This window comes from Oxyura jamaicensis, chromosome 3 (assembly GCF_011077185.1).
Source record: "Oxyura jamaicensis isolate SHBP4307 breed ruddy duck chromosome 3, BPBGC_Ojam_1.0, whole genome shotgun sequence".
In the NCBI taxonomy this organism is placed as follows: Eukaryota; Metazoa; Chordata; class Aves; order Anseriformes; family Anatidae; genus Oxyura; species Oxyura jamaicensis.
In genome coordinates, this window is record NC_048895.1 from 3,752,353 (window position 1) to 3,768,597 (window position 16,245).

At 46.1% G+C, this 16,245-nt stretch overlaps 1 long non-coding RNA gene across 2 annotated transcripts; it reads right to left on the reverse strand.

The window, feature by feature from the left end:
- Positions 1-5,833: 5,833 nt before the first annotated feature.
- Positions 5,834-15,852, reverse strand: LOC118164645. 2 transcript variants are annotated; one of them, XR_004749585.1, is made up of 5 exons: positions 15,814-15,852; positions 8,569-8,680; positions 7,409-7,526; positions 6,930-7,071; positions 5,834-6,404 (listed from the first exon to the last, which is right to left on the reverse strand). It is a non-coding gene; the product is annotated as an uncharacterized LOC118164645 (long non-coding RNA). The 2 variants fall into 2 exon arrangements; XR_004749584.1 differs by lacking the exon at positions 5,834-6,404 and having other exon boundaries at positions 6,447-7,071.
- Between the last annotated feature and the right edge of the window lie 393 nt (positions 15,853-16,245).

Consider the following 16,245-nt stretch of genomic DNA (forward strand, 5'->3'; position numbering starts at 1 on the left):
TTGCATTTCTTAATTTTGTCTTGTCAACGTACTGCCCCCAGCTTCCCACCCCCTGCCATCTCTGCGACTATGGAACTCATTGCGGCGCAAAACTCCCTGGGTTTTCCCAAATATCCCCCGGTCATTGTTCCTCTCCGCGAGCACCAGCAGCATGGTTCGGTGCAGAGCCTCCAGCCTGGCGGGCTGTGTCAGACCGTCCCAAATGCGGCAGCAGAAATCACTGGAAGCTCTGGAGTCAGAAATGGCAATTCAGAGTAATATGTGGTAATGAGGAAGACTGTTCTCATCTCCACTGCGGAGCACTGACCTTTTAACAGAGCAAATGTCAGGGAGAAATACACAAATGTGTTTAGACCGCTATCAGGTGCCTCTCTGTGGGGGTGCTCACTCGGGCACAGGTACAGCCCGTGCTGCTGTGTCTGCAGAGCAGGCGTGGTGCTGTAGGTCGCTCTTGGAGAAAGCAGCCCTGGAAATCACAGTCCTCGGTGCCAGATCCTTACACCAGAAGAATGGCACCATGCACAGCCACAAGCTACTTCAACAAGGGTGAGGCCTTTGGTGGTGTGGGAGGGGTAACAGCGCCAGAGGACGACGAATGGGTATCTCGGATGAGATACACCACAGGCGATACAAAAGCCCTCCAAGTGGCTGCCTGCCTTGCCGGGTCACAGCTCTACACATCTGTGTAGCATGGAACGTGTCGTTACATCTCCACCACAGGGACGGGCCGAGCAGCAGTCTTCCAACACCCCCACAAAGCACATCTACTTCACCGGGAAGACTTCTGGTTTTCAGAGGTGGGGGGAAGGACAGAGCTTGCAAATGAGTCACAGGTAAATGGGAGAGGTTTTGGACCGGGGTCAAAAGCCAGAAGGGCAGCTGGCATGGGCCAGGATTTAAACCCATTGTGCGGCCCACCACCTGCACATCTGAAACATCTCGGCAGTCTCCTTAAGCACTTCATTGGTTCCTCTATCAGCTATGGAAGAACAACCACTGCATTCTAGAAACAAACAAAAAAAATCTGCTTCTTACTCTTTGTGTTGTAAGGGGAAATCAGACCATAGTGACAGGAAGGAGCAGACCTGTGTGAGCCTGAGTACCACTTCCACCTGTCTTCCTCAGCCCAAGGAAGTCTAACAGGACACATTTCTAGAGATCCCAATACTGCACCCTGCTGAGCCCTGAAGTTAGATGCATCTGCCTCCTAACAGGAGCTGCACCCACACAACAGGCCAAAACAACTGGCCCCTTGGCTCGGAGGCCATCACACACACGTTCAAACAGTAGGATCAATAATTTTGCATTGCAGGCTAGAGGACACCGGGCACCTTTTGGCACTGACTTTGCTTAGTTTGTCAGGTCCAAGTGAGGTGTATGTTAGTGTACGTGCTTTACACTGTGTAAGGAGGGCGCACATGGAGCCAACAGCCTTCGGTCCCTTTTCTGCGATGCCACCAGTAGGGCGAGAACATCAGGGCCCAAACCTGAACACGGCACAGGGTGCGATCCCAGCACCCAGAGGCCTGCACGTGTAAATCCGCGGCCGCGTTTCTTATACCGGAGACGAAAGCCCGAGAGGCAGAGGCACACGTAATTGGTTATTAGCTCTTTGCCTCAGCCTCACCGTGGAGATGTTCTCCCCGGCTCTGCAGAGCATGCCCCAGGTCTGGTGCCAGCGGTGGTGCCATATGGATCGCACGCGGAGGGGCTCGGCTGGTGCGCCGGGGCCACGAGAAGGCAGCACCTCACGGCTGAAAGGGAAGAGTCCGAGAAGTCAGCAAACTGTAATTACAATTGTTGTTCTTCCTGATTTAGCAATGCTGTTAGGGGGGACAGGGGAAGGTAATAAGCAGAATTTTCTAGGAAGCACGCTGAAAATAAGGTACTAAGAAAAGTCACTGAAAATGTCAGGCAAGCCAACAGGGAAAGGTCCAAGGAGCAAGCAAAAGCACAGCATATACTTTTTCATCTATTCAATCTGACCCTGGGCCCAGTGCCACAATCTTTTTAAGGTTAGTGGTGGGAAAGCTGCCTTTTGAATGTTTGCAGAGGCCTATTAACATCCTGTGCTGAGGAACCTTAAACCCCAGGTAGTATTTCAGAGGAAATGGACAGCACAAAACACAGACTGAAAATTAACCACAGCAGACCCCGGGCCTAAATAAGTTCCACTAGCCCTTTCTGAAATCACTTAAAGGCTTTCCTTCCAGTTGGACTCCTGCCCAACCACTTTAATAGGTGCAGCAGGCAGGGGGAAGAGAGGGAGTGGGGGGGGGGGGAAAGGAGAGCAAAAATAAAAGGGAAAAGAAACCTATTTGTAATTTAAACATTCCTTGCAAAATAATAATAAAGAAACAGTTTAACAAAAAATTGCAACTGTAGCAGGATCGGGAGGGTAACTCAGCGAAATACTCTGCGGATGGCTGCAAACCTCTAATGGAAAGTTGTGTAAGTGGCTGAGGCCAAAGTAGGCATTAATTACAATGAAAAATCAGTTTAGTGCAGGCCACAACTAAATTGGAAGCTGGTCCTCTAGGTAAAACAAAGAAAGTGAACAGAAGCTTTAGATTTGATTACATGGCAATACAAGAAAAATGTGCTGTATGTTGTCTATTATTAAAGCTGCTTTTGGGCCTTCTGTGTGTGCCTAAGGGATTTTAATAAAAAATTAGTAATAGCCCTGCTGCCCTGGCTCACTGTGGCTTTTGGAGCGTTTGTGGGTACAAGGCTAGTTCTGCAGTACAAATTAAGTCACTTTAGACAAGCAACCTTGAAAGCATTAGACGACAGCAAAGTTCAAACGGCACACTTCTGCTGCAAGAGGACACAGTCCCTTGCTGGAGGCCAGCTCTGGATTTAGAAGCAGCAATACAATTTCATCAGGAAAAAAGCTCTGCAACTGTTATATTTGTCTCCGATTATTCTTGGCAACACTAGAAATGCACAGCCAGGTTCATAAACACCATACAACTGTATAATACTGCAAAAGCACCGGCTAACGGCAAAAGAGTCACCATTAACACGGGACTTTTGATTTATTTACGTATTTTTACAAATGCCAACCCTAACTTTCTTTAATTTGATGTAACAACATGAATAATCATGTTTTTATTGCTAGTAGCAGCACTGGGTCTTTGGCATGGTTGGATGCAACCGAGCCAGCAAAGTTCACCGGGATTAATTTAAAAACACCAAAAAAGCGCAAATCCCCGCCCACCCACCCAATCTCCCAAGTTTGTAAAGCTGACTTCTGTAATTCCGTTTATAGAAGCAGTTACTTTAAGGTGCAATTCATTATGTTCAGTACACCGATGCATCGGTAGATCTAGTTCTGCCATTAAGTCCCTGGCTACAATTTCCTGTAAGCCAAAGGTGAAAGAGTATGCAGAATTTTCTAAAATCCAGGGAAATATGGGCAAAAGGAATTGTAGGGCTAAAGAGGCATGGAAATGTCCAGCAGACCATTAGCAGCTTCGGCCCCAGTGGGTCTCCATCCCTCCAGTGCTTCATGTTTTGTGGGTACAGCTCCCAGATGGGTGAATATGTGGTGTTTTAGGTGACACGCATCAACCGTTTCCTAGGAATGCTGCCCAGCCCCAGAGCCCTGACTGGATACGTTTAACCGTACCCTCACGTTGCCAATGTTTGCTGTTTTAGTATGAGTTGCATCGGGTTTTGTGATTTCCATTGAAGAGTCTCCTCCTGAATTACTTTTTTCACCCCCAAGCCCACTTCTGCTGCTCTTCTTGATCGCAGTGCACAATACAGACAATTCCAAATCCAATCCCTTTCTAAAGGTACCACATGAGGATTAAAAACAACAACAAAAAAAAATCAAAACCGGAAAACGAAAGGTCTACCACTACTTTAACTTGACGAATTTTAAACCCACCTCATGGTTTTTCATGCCCGACACATGATCAAGTGCACGAGGTTGTCAGTTTTGCAACTCACACGCCAAGCGTAGCGTCCTGGTGAGTTGCTCCTGGGGAGGGCGATGCTAACAGGTACGTGCAGCCCTGGGCTCTCACTGCTTGGCGGTGTGACATGGGCGACGATGTCCCCGAGTGCTACGCGGTGATGAGGCTCCTCTCTGCAGCGTGACCTGGATGTGACCCAGAAGAGTGCTGGAAAGGAAATAACTTTGTTTTCAGCTCCGTGCCACAGATGAGTTGGTCTTAAAAATCCTTTCCTCCCAGTTGCATGTGGCTGTATGCGTGGATTTCTGTCACCATGTGCTACGTGGTCCCTGCTTGTACCCACACCGGTCTTCCTTTTAGTGGTGAACTGTGTTTTGCTATGTTGGGAAAGGATGTCACAAGAAGGACAATCCCGATTTACATTTCAGTGACTAGCAGAGCAATTTTATGGCACATAGCCAATGCAGAACCAGATTACTTCTGAATCAAAGTTGCAACATTAGCACTGAATACATGCTGAACTCACAGTAGATGTTTAAAAAAATTAAGAATGAAAAAAAAAAAAAGAAAAGAAAAAGTAGGCATTCCCCCAAAAAAGCACCATTGAAAACCTGTAAGTTCATCCAGAGCAGAACATCAGAGGCCGGCAACTCACCTCCACCATCTGAAGGTCCCTGGGGATCCCACAGCTCCAAGCTGTGCCCCCTGCCCACCTCTCCCATCACAGATGCCCCCCACAAGAGTAGCACTGCTGCCATCTCCTCCAGAGACCCTGCAGAGACCCTGCTGCCTCCTCCCAGGAGCTGAAGCGCTGGCTTAGGCAGCCTGCCCCGTTGCAGCCCCCACCTTCCCCACCACGAGGGGTTTCGGAGGGGCTGAGCTGCCGCAGGGGCTGTGGGGCAGAAGGGATTTCCTTGGGAAAACCTGCTGGCACTCAGCACGCCCAGGCGCTGAGGTTGCAAGGGAAAACAGAGCAAGCGAGGAGGGTGGGAAAACAAAACCACCGTGCCTAGCAATTCCCAGCAGCTCTCCGGGCTGAACTGTGAAGACGTTTAATTGCCAGCTTGCTCGGTGACTGCTGGCAGGACCAGTGCCTGTGGCAGGCACCAGCCCACCGACACGCTGGGTGGATGGCCAGCGAGGAGTGGGGGCACCTCGCTCAGGCAGCCTGCACCCACAGCAAACGGCCCCGTGGAGCTGGGGCCTTAGAAGGGACACCAAAAAAACTCTTCACGTATAACCTGTGGCCACATCTACGTTCACATCTACATATGCTCACGGGAGTTGGAAACGTGTTAGTACATGGGTGCTTGCAGCCATCCCCTGAAGATGCACACTTGTTCCTTCTCTTTCTTCCCAAGCCTGTTTACTTGTCCTAATGAACACCCGCAGCCTCTCAGGCCGCCTGGCACCACATCTGCTCAGCGAGTGCAGGAGTGGTCTCCAGAATCAAGTCTTTCTCTGCTATCTCTTGTGCTAAGATTTGTGAAAAAACAACGTGGAAAGGAAAAAAAGAGAAGAAAAGAAAAAAAAACTTTTGTCTGTGGATTCAAAAGAGCCCTCTTTATGCCAGATTCATCTACATTAAATTGGTCACGACCTTCCAGGTGTCTTTAAGGTTGAAGTGTTTGCTGGACCATTTAAAGCTCCTCTCGCGGGCTCCGGCGACCCTCCTGACATGGAGAGCCAGGCTTTTAAGAGTGTAGCCACCTTGTCAATGCTCAGAGGTCACTAATAGCCTGCCTTGGGCCTTCCAGCGGGTCGCGTTCGGCTTGCTAGCCCGACACAAAGGAACAGGAGAGGAAGGCTGGGGAGGGGGATAATTATCATTCTCGGGGGGGCCCCCCCCCCTCTCCAGGCTGAGAGTTATGCTCCATGTCACTGTGTTAATGCGCTTGCATCCAGGGAGACACATAATGCTCCTCTCAGCCCTGTTTATTAGTGAGATCCATTTGCGAAAGGCCCTTCTTTTGTACCACAATATGAATGTGCTTTGATGGCAAATAATTACGCTAGTCCTTTTGACATGAGGATCCACAGGCTGCCCTAGTTAAGCCAGTAATTAGCCTGTCCTCCTTTTTTTTTTTATTATTGAGAAACTACAAATTATCCTCATATGAGCACTGGCCATTCCTTTTTCTCTTTTCTATTCTGCCTCCCTCTCTCCCTCTCTCCCTCTCCCTTGTATCTCTCAGCACTTTGGATAAGGGGAATGCAGCTGCACTAGAGCAAGATAAAGCTCCGCCATCAAGATGATGAACAATTTGGATGAAGAGGCTTCGAGATGAACACAAAAGCTGAAGAAGTGCGGCTGATGCAGCCCCGGACAGCTGAAGAATGCTGCAGTCTGCAGATGAATAGCCCTCATTTGTGAATATACAGATTTTCCATGATGAATAAAAACTGAGTGTAGGTCACAATAAATAAACTTTTTTTTTCCCTTCTTCTTAAATAATAATTCAGGTTCCCGGCACCAAACAGCTGTAAATTGAAGGTTGTGCTTAGTTTTCTCAACTCTCAAAGGGGATAATTAAGCTAAGCTCATATTGTTTGATATATTAGTGTAATGATGAGCTACTATATTCTGGCTTGTTTCGAGTTATTTTAGTGGTGTTTTTTTTTTCCATTATCTTTTTTCTTAAATTACATTTCAAATACATTTTAAATGTAGAAACAGCGTTTCTGAAACACAGTTGCCCTGTGTTTGGGTCTATCTGAAATGTATTCATATAACATTTAATTAAAAGATGCAACATCCCCTTTTCCTGAAAAAACATGGAGGTAACAACATGAACATTATTGGACTGGTCCTGACAAGCTCACTCAGCTGCTGAACCTTTAGCCCTACTGGTGCAAGACAATGAGACGGGGTTGTGTTCTTTGTCAATGCAGGTTAGGAACCTTCTGAAACTTCAGGACAGGTATTTCTTGGCAACACATCTTGCCCCTTATTTTTTCATAATTGCTTTCAAAGATCAACAGAAGGCAAACGATTTCTGATTTTACCTGGGTAAGAGGCTTCCACCAAACCAAGACACCACCGCTGAAGAACTTGTCTCCCTTTTTTCCATTTGTTTCCCTCCCCCGATCTGATGCCACCTTTAAAACAGCAGGCATGTGCAACATGGCACACAGCACAGCCACCTGGCTACAAGCCAAAGTGAAACGGGGGTTTACCCTCCAACTGGTGGGTGTCTTTTTAGGATAGTTGACAAGGCTCTGGTGGAGATGCAAGCTTTTCCAGGAATTTTAAAATACCTTTAAGTCCAAGCATCATCTTGGGAAGGAGAGTGAAGGAAGCTCATGAACATGAGCACAGGCGGAGGGCGATGGTCCCAAAAAACAGGGTATGCCATGTTAACAGTGCCTCTGCTAAAGGAAATGTCTAGTTTCTCTCTGCCTCAGCCTGACTCTGATCAGTTAATTTGTCTCTGAGTCAAGCTTTTGCATAAAGCTACCAGAGAAGGAGTCGGAAGCCCTCTCACCTTGAGGGGTATTGCTGCCTTCAGCCACCCGCTGCACTCCATCGAGCCACCAGCTGATACACGCTCCAATGCCTGAAGAGGAAAAGAAACCAGTGCAGGCCCAAGTACGTTTACACTCCTGAGAAGGAAGAGGCAGTAAAATGCATGGGTTTCATTTTCCAACGACTAGCCTTCAACCTGAAACCCACCCGCAGCAGGACTATGTACCAACAGAACTTGTAGCTCATCTTTTTCCGAGCTAGAACCACCCCAAGCCTTTTCTTCTCCTAACTCAAAGCCCACAAAAAGTCTAAGTATCCTCACCTCCTAAATATGCTGTAACACTGCACTGTATGGAGAATATCAGAGAAGACGGAAATAAGTGAGCCATGTACGGTGATTCAAGTTCGAGTTTTAACGTTCACTACAAACTTCTGCCAACCTACAGCACACACGCTCTTCTTTTTGTCCACATTTTGAGAATTAAGTTTAAGAACTGTGCTGGGAAGTTATTTTCTAAGGCTATGGCACAGCTTTATGACATGGTGAGTAGACACAGTGCAAATGTTTCAGAAAATAATAAGAATACCCTACATCTTGGCCTGTTTCTGGAACCAATGTCAAGACACGTGTTTTTTTATGGTTCCAAAATGTGTGTGAATTGTTCCTTTCATCTCTAGTTTGGGATCAAAGGGGAAACAGCCCCTCTGATATTTACTGCATGACTAGAAAGAAACTCCAGAACTCTTCCACTGAAGGCTGTTCCCACGAGGGTCACCACTTGCTCTGTGCAGCCGAGCTGCTCATGTGGGCTGGGTGAGCCTCTGGGCGCTACGTGGCTGGCTCTGGCAGCCCCAGCACCATCCCAGTTTCCCAGTTAGGACTCCAAGCCTTGCAACCAGTTGCTTGGCCTGTTCTGACTGGGAGGAAGCGGCCCAAATGCAGAGGATTTCGGGAGGTTCGGGATTACATCCCCCATCAGCGAGGCCTGCGCTGAAGCTGTGCCCGTAACCCACCACCCTCGTGCTCCTCCCATCTGGCAACAGGGAGATTTGCCACAGATGAGCTGGTCCCAGCTTTCTTCCTAGGGACATCCACCTCCACTACTCACGGCTGCCTTAGGAAGACCAATTAATAGGAAATCACAGGCAAAGGAAAGCGAGTTGCTTCTTTTTCCCCACCTGGGAGAAATTTCCCGTGGCAGTTCACTCCGAGACAGCGCTGCCGATTGCGAGGCCATCAGGGACCACGAGCCTTTCCACCAGCTGCCAGGGAGTTCCCACCAGGTCATTCCTACGCTCAGTGGGAACGACAACCCGCAGAGCTGTACAGTGCCGTGTATCGGAGCAAAGCGCAGCCTGTGTGCTGTCCCTCAGGGCCGCGGCTCCCAGGGCCCCACTGGTTCATTCATGGTGGCACTGGTCGTGGTCAGACCGGCCTGGGTTATCGTCTCGGGCCCAACCAGCACTTAAACCCCTGATGGATTCCCAGTCACGCTCGCGGTAACGGCTGAACATTTATTAACTCTTTTCTCACTCATTATCTCCCTCCTTAGAAGGGTGCTCACAGCAAAACCGGGATCAATACTTCGGAAAACAGATTTTTTATTTGACTGCTGTGTAAAAACCATGCCTTTCATTTGTATCTAGCCCCAGACAGAGCGAGTTACGCCGGCAAAAGAGTTTAACATCTCTGAAGTTATAATTCATACTGCTGGTGGGACCCTGCATCCCCAGACTGCACTGTGCCAGGGCCTGTCCGTGCCCATCAGGAGGCAGCTCCTGCTCCCGAGCCTGCAATTTCAGCACGCAGCAAGAGACAAACCGTCGAGAAGGCAGGAGCGGCTGAGGACAAGGTAAAGGGTAGAAAGCCCGTTCTGCTGCATTAAGTTCAGCCTCAGTTTACGCTGTTATGGGATTTCAGTTTTTTCAGATTACGCCATCTGATGTAAGAATTGTGCTCAGCACAACCGCTGCTCTTCCTTGCCTCTCCCAGAAGAGCCGGAGGAGGTAAAAGGCACTCGTACCCCGGGGAAAGCCCCGCTCTCACATTCAGAAGTTAAGACTCACCCAAGGGATCATCAATCAGTAACTCACTTTAAAATTCTCTTTAAAATGTTTTACTAGCTCACTTTACTTGGCATTTTTATCACTATTTATATCTCTAAAGCAGTGATATAATTAGTAAAGCTATTAATGTTTCTTATGTTTAGCCTTACAAAAGCCACAAATATCTATAAATCTGGCTTACAGCAAAATAAATAATGACAATAATTCTGTCAAGCATCAATATAATTTGCTGGACAGCATTGTGTAAACCAAGCAAATATCTGAACCATTAATTAGCTTAATCTGTGCCATTTAACTGCCCCTCCAGTAAATTGTTCTGCAGGCCTGAGAGGAGCATTCAGGTTAGTTACTTTGCTAACTTCCCTCTTCTGCTGGCATTTGCTTTCCTACAAAAGTGACTGGCCTGACTTTACCCAATCCTAAAGGAGAACCAACGCCAAACACTCCTCCCAAGATCAAAATTCCTATTGAATGTGTGGGAAAGGGTTTTATCCCACCCCTGTGAAACCTTCAGATTTCAGAGATGCTGATGTTCTGCACAGATCCAGGTTCTTTCTGGACCAAAACAAAAAAAACAGCCCACCTTCCTTCTCCTATCTCTCCATCCCACAGTCAGTTTTCAGTGGCGAGGCATTCACTCAGAGTACTGCAATGCCAGGTACCAGTCTGCTCTGCGTGCTTCAAAGCACGACGTGAATCCAGACCCCAGCATCCCAGGGTCTTGCCCTTAGGGCTGGGCTCTCTCATGTAAAACCCACATTCCCGCTTCAGGCAGGAGGAACTTCATCTCCAACTCATCAAACCAGTATGCTGAAAAGTCCTGCTTTTTATCATATTGTCTGTTCCTGATACAGGGATTTATGTGGAAAACACCTGGACAGCTCAAGCCTCCCAGACTTTGAACCACGGCACGGAGCACCCTTTGTTCTCCCCATACTCAAGTTTCTTGCGCTTACGCCAGTTTCCTGCATGGGCACAAACAGCAGAAAGCTTAGACCACATATTGGCATTTGCAAAGCAAAATTAAGGAAATTCCCTTTCTCCACTGCCTCTAACCCCATGAAGAAGATTGCTCCCTTCACCACTGAGGTATTCAGACATGCCCCCAAATTCCTTGTGCATGCCTACATCTACCAAAACCCAGGCAAAACTGTTATAAAATGCTATAAAATGTCATAAAATGCTGGAAGAATACCTTGTGTTTTTGCCCTCTGTATCTAAATATCACTGGAAGGTGCAGGGGCTCCTGCAAAATCAGGGCATCTCCTCTGACAAACACCCTACAACCTCAGGGCAGCTTCCAGGGTTTGGGGAAAGAAGCCATAAAGAGAAAAGGCCTTGTGACCGGCCTCCATGTCACAGAGGCTGGACACCAAGCTGGGCTGACCTTCAGCAGCCCACAGAAAAAGTGTAAATGCTGATCTAAATACAAAAATACTACCCAGAGCATTACCATTTTCAATAACAAAATAAATGTCTATGCTCACGAGCACTGAGTAATAGGCCTTTTAAGTAAAAGTATTAGAAGAATATATCAGCTCTAAGATATAATACCAGCGACTACGACCACAGGATGGGCATTTTTAACTTTCACTCTAAAATGACTGGATGATAAGAGAGTACAATATATATTTTGAATTCAGGGTGAGAAGATCTTTTTAATATAAGTGTTTTATGATGTAGTCATACATCATTTCTAACTACAATGCTAAACAAAACACAATCCTTTTCTGAAACATAGATAATGATGGATTTTTGTTATTCTATTTTATTCCGTAAGATAATTTTTCAACCCAAACTTATTTTATTGATGGTCTAAGAAGGTTCCAGTATATCTTTTTCATATCAGAGACAGTTTCATGAAAACTGTGAGCTAAAATTCAAGTGTTATTACAGAGGACGAATTTTTGGATACATGATCATTTATTGGGATAGTCCCACACGATGGAATTAATGGAGATTAAAAGGAACAGGTATGTTCTGCTGATTGCTTTGGCACTTGAAAACCCCTCTGATCTCAGAGCAGGAGTTTTGTGGGTATTATTGTAATAATGGGGATCTTGGAAGAAAGGAGGTGGATAAGCAGAAGGGAACTAAATCCAATAATGTTTGTACTGTCACAAAGCCAGGAAGGTCTGGGATATGATTTAATCCCATGGAACTGGCCTACCCAATACTCCTAAGCAAGAGATAAACAAATAAATAAATACAGTAAAACAGAAGTATATCTGCAAAGTAAAATCCCTCGCCTTTCCCTTGGCATTTTTTTTTCCAGCTTTAAAACTCGCCATCAATTTGGCTGAGAAAGAATCCCAACAAATTGCTGCCTAGTTCCTTTTATAGCCTCAGTGAAACATGACATCCAAGGAATTGCCTGTGCTTTCTGTTTCTTTGCTTGTTTGCTTTCCTGTATACTACCAAAGCAGATTGTGTCAGTACCTAGAAGGAACAAAAATATTTTAAGTACTGACTACTGCAAAAATATGAAACACCTTTTTTAGTACTTGGTTCAAACAGAAGAATAGAAGGAAGGAAAATGGGACATACCCAGGCATTTCCCACCACTTCAGAGATGTAGATGGCTGTGCACTGCACCATTCCCTTTCAAATTACCTTACAGTGCCTACCACAGTAAAATTCCCCCCCACATCTCTTGTCCAAGAGGCAATAGGCTTGACTTGCTTATGCTGACGCAACAGCCTTTATCAAAAAAAAAAAAAAAAAAAGGATCTAACATTTTCTGTTTGGGAAAATAACAGTGGTGTGAAGTTGCACAAATTATATCATACCTATGTGTTTCCAGAAAGTCTGAATGAAGCACCCCAAAATTATTACACCCACTGTGTAGTTCAGAAGTCAGTGGAACAATGCTGAGCTATACCAACCGATGGTCTGGCCCATGGCAGGCATCATCTTACCCTGCTGCTCGCTGGGTCTGCCTGCCCCGTGCCAAGCCACCCAAGCAAGCTCTGAGTTGAGCTGCTTTGGGCAACCACTTCCATCTCACCCACAGCCCTCATGGGGCTGTGGTGGCCATCCCACCACGGCTTTCCACCCAACTGCAGTACTCACTTCTCTGTGTCAGAAGAAGTCACGTCCCAGGCTGTTGATCAGAGGTATCCCTGCATTCACTGTCCTCCCCTGATCACTCCCAATTATTGTCCCCTTTATAATGCGGTAAATAATACTTGTTTTTGACAGGTCAAACTGCTCTGCATGTACCAGGTGGACAAACCTTTGCAGTGAAACCTCTGGTAAACAGCAACTTGACAGTGGGCTGTCCCAAATCATGCCAGGGACCAAGGCTACAAACTAGTTAAAAGGAGGATTGCTCGCACGGCCTAAGGGTAAAAAGGTAAAGCTCAATTTACAAAACATTTTTAGAAGATGAAACTGAAGTCCAGTCAGCATGTAAATACCAAGGAGGCAACAACTTCTTCTCATCTGCTCCACTTGGAGACCTACCACCAGCCTCAACCTCTTTTATAGCAACCCAGATGTGTACCGGGATTATGCTCAGCTGAGATCTACCATGTCACAGACTTGCACTTCAGAGATAAAGATATAAACCGAAGAAAATTTATAACGAGAGGCGGGTGAGCTCCACCACCAGCAGCCAGAGACTGTCTCCGCTGTTTAATAAGGTTAAAAATAGTTTGATGGGAAGCACTGGAGCAGAGGACTGTGACACATCTGCAGCAGAGACCCAGGGCCTGCTTTTATAGCAGTTTAATAAAAAAAGCAGGCCTGTAGTTGTTCTTGTTTTGAGTTCTTACACTAACCACTTGGTCTATATACCTCCTGAAGCTTTTGGCTGCGGTGTATAATCAGAACAATAGCTCAGAAGAAGCCAGCAGTCCTGGTTACAATTAGTTGGGACTATTTTAACTACCTGTTGGGTTGTTATAGGTTTAAGAAGGACTGACTGGTGAGAAGAGGGTTCTGGCAAAACGGCCTCTGCTGACTTAAGGAGACCTTTGGATTTATTTTATTTTGAACTTCAACATCACGGTTTGGAAAGGCTGCTTTTGAAAACTGAGATTGTGGTTCCCCCTACGTTTTTGCATGCTCTTTTATGACTCTAAGGTCTCCAAGGCAGCCTATATTCCTTCTTCATACACAGTGGCCAGCACAACAGCATCCTGTCCCTGGCTGGCCTCAGAGCTCAGTTGGAACAGAATTAAAAACAGTCTGAAGACCAAGTGAATCACAGACATCAGCATGAACTTTTCCTAAATCCTGCATGAACACCACCACACCACCCTCCCACCCCCATGAAATCCACAAGGGAAAGCCAGAGTGCATTAAACAAAAATTAATTAAAAAATTAAATGTGACAGAAAGAAGCTCCCTTTCAAATAAAAGGCATGAGAGACTGAACTGTGAGAGTCCTGGTTGTAAATAAGCTTTCATTATCTATTGACCCACGTTTCTTCTTTACGGTATGCAGAAAGCAAAAGATTTAGCTGATGGCTACTGGAGCGGAGATTTGCAGGTGGGTGCTGTGGACAGACTCGTCCTGTGGAGGTGTGGGGAGGGAGTTTTGACCATGCCTGGCAAGAGGCTGCGGTGGACTTTGCAGCACAAGAGCGCAGCTACTCAGCTAATTGGAGAAGATAAAAGGCAGGTTTTTATGAGACAGCCACTGTCATTATCACAAATGAAGGATAAAAACTTGAGCAGCTATATCCCATTTTATCACAGGGAAGTCTCAGAAGGAAAAAAAGAATTATCAAAGTTTTAGATTGTTCCATTTAACCGCAAGTAAACTATGTTAATGTAACCTTAAAGGTTTAACTAAAATCTATGAAATCAAGGCAAATCAGAGTTCAGGCCTCAGCTTCTTCCCTAACCCAACTGTAGCCCCTGGACCACGCAGGGCACAAATGCTGCCTGTCTGGGGACACCATCTCATGTGAGCACAGCAGGAGAAGGGTGGGTGGACCTTCACAGATACGTAATTTTGCATCTGTATTTTGAAGTTAGATGTTGTGTCTCTTGTGCAGAGATTTCAGGTGGTTGCATTTTCTTGTGTATAAGGATTTCCTCACCACGAAGAGACATACAGGGAGACCATACTGCTGATTCTTGAAACCCCAACAGCAGCGCCTAACACAACCCTGCACCTCTACTAATACATACTGGAAGTTGGTTCACTTTCAAGTATCAGCAGTTGATCAATTTTTATTTTAACATTATTTCCCAATTTCCCAGCTTGCTGAAACACCAGATTTCTAATGGCCCAAAGAGACAAATGCAAGTCTCACCCCAAGGAGGCCTCAGTCTAAGTTGCAAACCCAATGCATTGCACTGGGAGGGTAAACCAAACTTCCACAGTGACACAGCAAGGGGATGTGCAAATCTCGGCAACTAAATTCATTACTAAAATAGCTAATTTTGGTTCTTATCAGATGAGAAAGATGAAAGAGGAGACTGAAAGAAACACATGAAGAAGGTAGTGTCTTGGATGGTCAGAACACCGATGTAATGTCCAGTGCTATAACAGGGTGTGAACAAGTCTACAGGGCAAAATGTACATCCCTGTGCTGCTCACGAGAAGAAAAGTAGCCCTTAGAGCTACATACAGTCTTATAATTTGTTTTTTCTTTTTATGATTTGCTTCTTGTCACAAAAATATAAAAACAATAAAGAGTTTATCCATCAACAAATCCAATATAGAACTTAACTTCCCAAAGCACAGCCACAACTGAGTTAAAAAAGTGCTGCCAAAGCATCCCAGACCAAATCTTTCTGAACTTCTGAATTCTCCAAATTTAAGTGGAAGCCAGATTGATTTCTAAAAGCAAAAATAAAAATAAAAAATAAAAATAAAGTGCCTACAATTATTTCTGTCCCTGAAACCTGCCAGGCTACAGCAGAGCCTGAGCAGGCAGCAAGAAGCACATGCTTTAATGGCCAAGTTTAAAAAGCCCTGAAAGTCTGGGTTTCTAATGAAAATACTGACAGACCCTTAACTATACAGCAGCGCTCGCAGGCGCCACCATAATAACCATTTAAGCCCTCTTTTCTCAGAAAGGCTTGGCCCAGCCAATGAGGGAGGAGTAAACAGGGCTGGTAAGTTAATGACCTTTGAGCATTAGCAGATGGCCTTTTTACGAGCAGAGATTAGCAGAACATGGGAGTTTTTAATGGCCACTAACAGGTGCCAATGCTGCTTTTCTCTCTATCCTTACCCACAGCCAGTAAAGTGCAGACCGACTTCAAACTGCATCTCCACTCCCACCCCATCCCTTCTTTCTGTGTTTACAGCACAGTTTCTTGGGTGACAGAGCAATGCATGTCCCACATCAACCTGCAGACACTGGGGGTTACCGAATCCAAACAAGAGCACCTCACCTCCGGGCGATGGCTCCCTGGGCTGCCACCCTCACACTGTCGCTTTGCTGGCGCATGCGGCTAAAGGGCAACCGCCAGAATGGCCACTCCATTCTTTCTTGTACCAGGGAAGCTGTAAAAAAAAAAAAAAAAAAAAAAAAGACAGCCATGGGCTTCAAAAGCACTCAAAAACAGGGAGGCAAACCAACCCTGTGTTATTTATAACATCGTTATCTCACCAGCTTCGCCGGTGACAGCCTCCCTGCTCCCTTTCCAGCCCATCTCCCTCACCAGGGCCCTTCCTGATGCTCCCTTCCCTGGCCGGGAAATACTTCCTCTCACAACTTTACCCTGGCCCTGCAACAACCCAGAAGTGCACTGGGACTGAGGGCAATTACCAAACTGGCTTCTCTGCATTTAACTCTGTGGGTGAGTTGGCAAAAATCCTTATAG